We start from the raw sequence: 6,715 nt of genomic DNA, 5'->3' as shown, positions 1-6,715 counted from the left end.
TGCTCTTTTCAGGAAAAGGAAACTCTTTTCAGGGAACGAAAGTGCTAGGCCTACCCAGGCCTTACAGGTCCTTGTCCTCGCCACCCCCCCCCCCCCCCCAAAAAAAAACAATTTCAGGAGGAGCCAGCAGTGAAGTAAAATAGATTTTAAGGGGCCGGAGTGATAGTACAGTGGGTAGGGCATTTGCATGTAGCCGACCTGGGTTCTATCCCTGGCATCCCATAATGGTTCCCCTGAGCACTGCCAGGAGTAATTCCTGAGTGCAAAGCTAGGAGTAACCCCTGAACATCAGCATGTGACCCTAAAAGAAGAAAAGAAACCCAGGTTTTAGGACCAGAGCAATAATACAGCGGGTAGGACATTTGCCTCGCACTCAACTGACCCAAGTTCTATCCCCAGCATCCCATATGGTCCCTCGGGCACCACCAGAATAAATTCCTGAGAGCAGAACCAGGAGGAATCCCTGAGCATCGCTGGGTGTGACCCCAAAAAACAAACAAATTAATAAAAACATTTTGTTTGGAGGTTTTTCGAAGTAAGGGAAAAAGAAGCAGAGAGAGCCTTGAATGGCCTTTAAGACCGGCTTTTATATGACTGTTCTTAGGGTTGTGGTGGTCTGAGTTTTCTGCTAGAGGTGAGGATTCATTGCCATGACCCTTTCCTATCTACCTGCCTGCTTCAGCACCACATGACCACTCCCTCCACCCGCCCAATGACAGGTGTGACCCCTGAACACAGCCACTCATAGCCTGAATAACACTGTTTGTGGCCCCAAAGCCAAAAAAGAAAAAAGAAAAACAAGAAAATGTACAGAAAACAGCCAGACAGCCAGGACTTTTATGGAGAAGGGAAGGTTAGAGAAGCAGAAGAATGGTATCTTCGTCTAGAAGCCAGGAACATTTCAAGAAGGAAAGAGCTTGTCAGCGCTCTCAAATATATTGCTCTGGGAAGCCTGGGAAGTGATAATGAGTCCGTAACTGGAAGTTGTAGGTGATTCTGCAGGGCAGTTTGACTCCTGCCCCCTCCCCCCCAAAAAAAAACAATAAATGATAGGAATGGAGTCGGTTAGGATCAGAGCTGGATGAAAAATGAGTAGAAGGTGAGGAGATGGATGCGGAAAATGTTTGAGATCAGTAAACATCTGTTGGATAAATGGGTGCAAAATGTCAAAGTCAAAGCGAAAAATCGGAAAAAATTCTGAGAATTGAAATATGCCTCTAATTCCTTCTTGAGTTCGCATCTTAAACAAATTCTTCCTTCAGTGCGTCCTGTTTCTGTTCTAGTCTCTTCCAATGTCAAACTCAGTTCCCTAGTTTGTCAGTATACCCACATCCAAAAATACTTAGAATTCCTCTAGGGGCCAGAGCAATAGCACAGTGGGTAGGGCGTTTGCCTTGCATGAGGCGAACCCGGGTTTGATCTCCGGCATCCCATATGGTCCCCTGAGCACCGCCAGGAGTAATTTCTGAGTGCAGAGCCAGGAGTAACCCCTGAGCATTGCTGGGTGTGACCCCCCCCAAAAAAAAGTCCTCTAGAGTCTAAAAACATCTCTTCCTTTTTAGGGGGGAAGGGGGGGCACACTTGGCAGTGTTAGAGGGTATGCTATAGTGCTTGGTATCATATAGTGCAAAGGATTAACCCTGGCGTGCCTGCAGAGCGTAAGCTCCAGTCTTTTAAGCTATCCTTATGGTGGCTCCCCACCTTCCCTTTTTTTAATTTGATTTTATTTATTTTGATCTCAATTGAGAGTCATTTTAATCAAACTCTTGTGGGAAGACATCAGAGGAACATGTGACGTTCTGTCCCTATTATTCCTATTCACTCCCTTCCCTTACATGACAACCTTTTACTGTGTCTTCTATATATCTGCTTATCTGGGAGGAGGGTGGACCACACCTGGCATGCTCAGGGCTTATTCCTGACTCTGCTCAGGATCACTCCTGCTAGTGCTAGGGGGGATATGCCGTGCACTTGGGTTGACCACATGCAAGGCAAACGCACTATCTCTTTGACCCCAATAATCTTGTTTCTTGCCCTACCATAGTAGACTAGCCAAAACTAGCCACTCCTCACCTTGATTACTTTCTAGGCCTTATAATCATCAATTGCACACTCTCCTTAGTTTTAAGCACCCTACCTGTCAGCTTCAACCCAGTATTTCCTGTTCTCCTCACTCCCAGTCTTTTGAAGAGTTATTCTGCTTTTTATTGTGCCTCTCCTCTGAGGTCTCTATTCTCTTAGGTTACACTCCATATTCCATTAGTGGTATATTGCTTCTTTTTTTTTTTTTTAATTTATTTATTGAATCACTGTGGGAAAGGTTACAAAGCTTTCAGGTTTATGTCTCAGTCATGCAAATATCAAACACATTTCCCTTTACCAATACTTATTTTTTACCATGAAGAACCCCAATAAAACCCCACCCCCCACCCCTCCCCGTCCCTGTGAGGCAGATGAATTCTAGTTAACACTCTATCTGCTTTGATTAGATTCATTGTTTCAATAAAAGATTCACCACTATTATTTAGAGTTTACCCCCCCCCCCCCCCCCCCCCCGCCAAATCAGACATGCTGAAAAAGCATTGTGAAGTGATTTGCTTTCTACAGCTGGGTTCAAGAATTAAATGTTGGTTTTGGATTTCTGCTATTTTACCTATTGACCCTGGAAGTATTTCTACTGAAAGTCAGATAGTTAAGAAATTGGTTTCTGTGTTCTGGAGTCGTGGCCGTGCTGGAGAGCCACTCGCGGGGGGCAACCGGTGGCCTCGGTAGGGCGTGAAGGGCGGAGCGAAACGCCCCCCTTCCCATGAGGTTTTAGTCGCCCCCACACTCCCGGCTCATACCTGCTGTCCACAAGGCTCCCATGTGGCCGCCATCTTTCTTTCCAGAGAGGAGAGGGCGAATGGGGCAACACCCTTTCCCCTCCGGCAGACTTGATGGCCTGGGTCAACGCATAGTCCTTTCACTTTTCTGCTCCAAGCTGCTGGGTTCTGCATTAAGTCCTTGTGCTTCTGGGGCCATGGCCGTGCTGGAGAGCCGCTCGCGGGGGGCGACTTGTGACCTCGGTAGGGCGTGAAGGACGGACCGGAACGCCCCCCGACCCATGAGGTTTTAGTCGCCCCCCACTCCCCCGGCTCATACCTGCTGTCCACAAGGCTCCCATGTGGCCGCCATCTTTCTTTCCAGAGAGGAGAGGGCGAATGGGGCAACACCCTTTCCCCTCCGGCAGACTTGATGGTCTGGATCAATGCATAGTCCGTTCACTTTTCTGCTCCAAGCTGCTGGGTTCTGCATTAAGTCCTTGGGCTTCTGGGGCCGTGGCCGTGCTGGAGAGCCGCTCGTGGGGGGCAACTGGTGACCTCGGTAGGGCGTGAAGGACGGACCGGAACGCCCCCCTTCCCATGAGGTTTTAGTCGCCCCCACACTCCCGGCTCATACCTGCTGTCCACAAGGCTCCCATGTGGCCGCCATCTTTCTTTCCAGAGAGGAGAGGGCGAATGGGGCAACACCCTTTCCCCTCCGGCAGACTTGATGGCCTGGGTCAACGCATAGTCCGTTCACTTTTCTGCTCCAAGCTGCTGGGTTCTGCATTAAGTCCTTGGGCTTCTGGGGCCGTGGCCGTGCTGGAGAGCCACTCGTGGGGGGTGACTGGTGACCTCGGTAGGGCGTGAAGGACGGACCGGAACGCCCCCCTTCCCATGAGGTTTTAGTCGCCCCCACACCCCCAGCTCATACCTGCTGTCCACGAGGCTCCCATGTGGCCGCCATCTTTCTTTCCAGAGGGAGGAGGGCGGAAGGGAGCAACACCCTTTCCCCTCTGGGCAGAAATGATTGCCTGGATTAACGCATAGTCCTTTCACTTTTCTGCTCCAAGCTGCTGGGTTCTGCATTAAGTCCTTGTGCTTCTGGGGCCGTGGCTGTGCTGGAGAGCCGCTCGTGGGGGGCAACTGGTGACCTCGGTAGGGCGTGAAGGGCGGACCGGAACGCCCCCCTTCCCATGAGGTTTTAGTCGCCCCCACACTCCCGGCTCATACCTGCTGTCCACAAGGCTCCCATGTGGCCGCCATCTTTCTTTCCAGAGAGGAGAGGGCGAATGGGGCAACACCCTTTCCCCTCCGGCAGACTTGATGGCCTGGGTCAACGCATAGTCCGTTCACTTTTCTGCTCCAAGCTGCTGGGTTCTGCATTAAGTCCTTGTGCTTCTGGGGCCGTGGCTGTGCTGGAGAGCCGCTCGTGGGGGGTGACTGGTGACCTCGGTAGGGCGTGAAGGATGGACCGGAACGCCCCCCTTCCCATGAGGTTTTAGTCGCCCCCACACTCCCGGCTCATACCTGCTGTCCACAAGGCTCCCATGTGGCCGCCATCTTTCTTTCCAGAGAGGAGAGGGCGAATGGGGCAACACCCTTTCCCCTCCGGCAGACTTGATGGCCTGGATTAACGCATAGTCCTTTCACTTTTCTGCTCTAAGCTGCTGGGTTCTGCATTAAGTCCTTGTGTTTCTGGGGCTGTGGCTGTGCTCCAAACTTAACTCTGACTTTCAGAGAGAAAGATTGGGTGGTTTACTTCTCATTGATCACTTTGTATATAGAGAGATGTCGCGCGGCCATCTGGGGGAGGCGGGATGCGGCACCTACTCCATCTGGAACTTGCGGGTGATCTCGGCTCTTTTTGGAACCTGTTTTTTCTTTTTTTTTTTTCCTCCGGGATCCCGCACCCTCCATGTGTTCTTTCTCTTATGCTGAACGCTTCAAAGATGGCGCTGGGGGGCGGGCTGTGGGCGTGACTTCCGGAATCAGAGGTTACCTGGGAGGTGTAGTCCGGCAGATTTGAGAAAAAGTCCTCGTTCCCGCATACTCGAGCTGTGTTTGTAGGGGCTTCTGGTCACCGGGGTTCCATCTGGGGGAGGCGGGATGCGGCACCTACTCCATCTGGAACTTGCGGGTGATCTCGGCTCTTTTTGGAACCTGTTTTTTCTTTTTTTTTTTCCTCCGGGATCCCGCACCCTCCATGTGTTCTTTCTCTTATCGGTATATTGCTTCTTCACACACACTTGTAACCTTTCTTTCTTGTTTCCTTATACTAGTTTGACAGGTACCATCTAGGTCTCAAGCTGCCATTCTGCTGATCCATTACCTGTTCTAGAATCTGGCCTCTTAAATTGTATCAGGATGGGGTTATGTAACTGAGGGTTGGGTTGGTGAAAATGTGACAGCCACAACTGGTTTCTGAATGTTTAACTCAATATCCAGTGTGTAGTTAATTAGATGTTTGTTTTGTTTTTGTTTCTGTTTTTTTTTTTTTTTTTGCATCACACCCAGTGATGCTTAGGGGTTACTCCTGGGTCAGCACTTGGGAATTACTCCTGGCAGTGCTTAGAGGACTGTATGGAATACCAGGGATTGAACTCAGGTTGGCTGTGTGTAAAGCAAACGTCCTACCTGTTGTGCTATCTCCTTTGGCCTAGATGTTTCTTTTTTGTTTTGTTTTGTTTTGGGGGCCACACCTGGCGTAGTGCTCAGGGCTTACTCCTAGCTCTGAGCTCAGGGATCACACTTAAGAAAAGGCTCAGGGACATATGGATCAAACCCAGGTCAGCTGCATGCAAGACAAGGGCCCTACCAGCTGCTATTTTTCCCCTACCCCTTTTTTGGCTATACCCAGCAATACTCAGGGCTTACTCCTGGCTCTGTGCTCAGGAATCACTTCTGGCAGGGTCAGGGGACCTTTTGGGGTAGTGAGGATCAAACCTAGGTCATCTGTATACAGCCCCATCAATTCCCCCTTTTGTTGGTCCAGCGCCCCCACTCCAGGGGTGGTTTCCCAACTTAGGAAACTGCAGTACAGGTCGCTGGGAATGATGGCCCCTGGAGGTATTCAGAACTATGCACATATTAATTAGCATGGTAACTTGTAGACATGAGTAACTCTTATTATGGGGCAGTTTTCTGAATTATCTGGGCAGCCTAGGATAATCATAATGTCCTGATAAGAGGAGGGAAGGTGGCACCTCAGAATCAGAAGACGTGAGGACAGACGCAAAGGGTTGGAGTGAAAAGAGGAGTGGACCCCAAACCAGGAATATCCATGGCCTTTAGAAGCTAAAAAAGGCAAGGAAACAAATTTAAGGGCTGTCGCCTACTGACATTGTGCTTTAGACTCTGGCTTCTACAGTAGCAAGAGCGTACGTTTGTGTTATTTGGTTTTTCCTGTGCCAGGAATCCAACCCAGGGCTTCATGCCTATAAGGTGACTGCTCTGCCCTGCAGCTGTACCTCGGTACATTTATACATTTGCACACTTAAATGTACATTGTACTGTCGTTTGTTTTGTTTAGGGCTGCACACCTGACTTAGTGCGGGGCTCCAAGCAGTGCTAGGAGTTGAACCTGGAACCCCTGTGTATACTCAGTTCTTTGACTCCCTGGCCCCTATTAGCTACTTTCCCACCACTGTAGTTGTAATAATTTCAGTTTACAAGAGCAGTGGGAAAACATACAATCTATTTCATTCATTTCTTTCTACTATTTCATCTATTTCTTTCTACTGAACTGGGCTTTTTTTTTTCGGGGTGGGGGGATGGAGGCATACCTAGTGAGACTCAGGGCTTACTCCTGGATATGTGCTCAAGAACCATTATGGGATGCCGGGGATCAATCAATACGGGGTTTGCCCTACCCTCTGAACTCTGGCCCCATAAATTGTTTTTTTTTTCTTAGA

Source organism: Sorex fumeus, unplaced genomic scaffold (genome assembly GCF_029834395.1).
Source record: "Sorex fumeus unplaced genomic scaffold, SorFum_2.1 ptg000006l, whole genome shotgun sequence".
NCBI classification, from domain to species: domain Eukaryota; kingdom Metazoa; phylum Chordata; class Mammalia; order Eulipotyphla; family Soricidae; genus Sorex; species Sorex fumeus.
Note: the sequence above shows the minus strand (reverse complement) of the source record.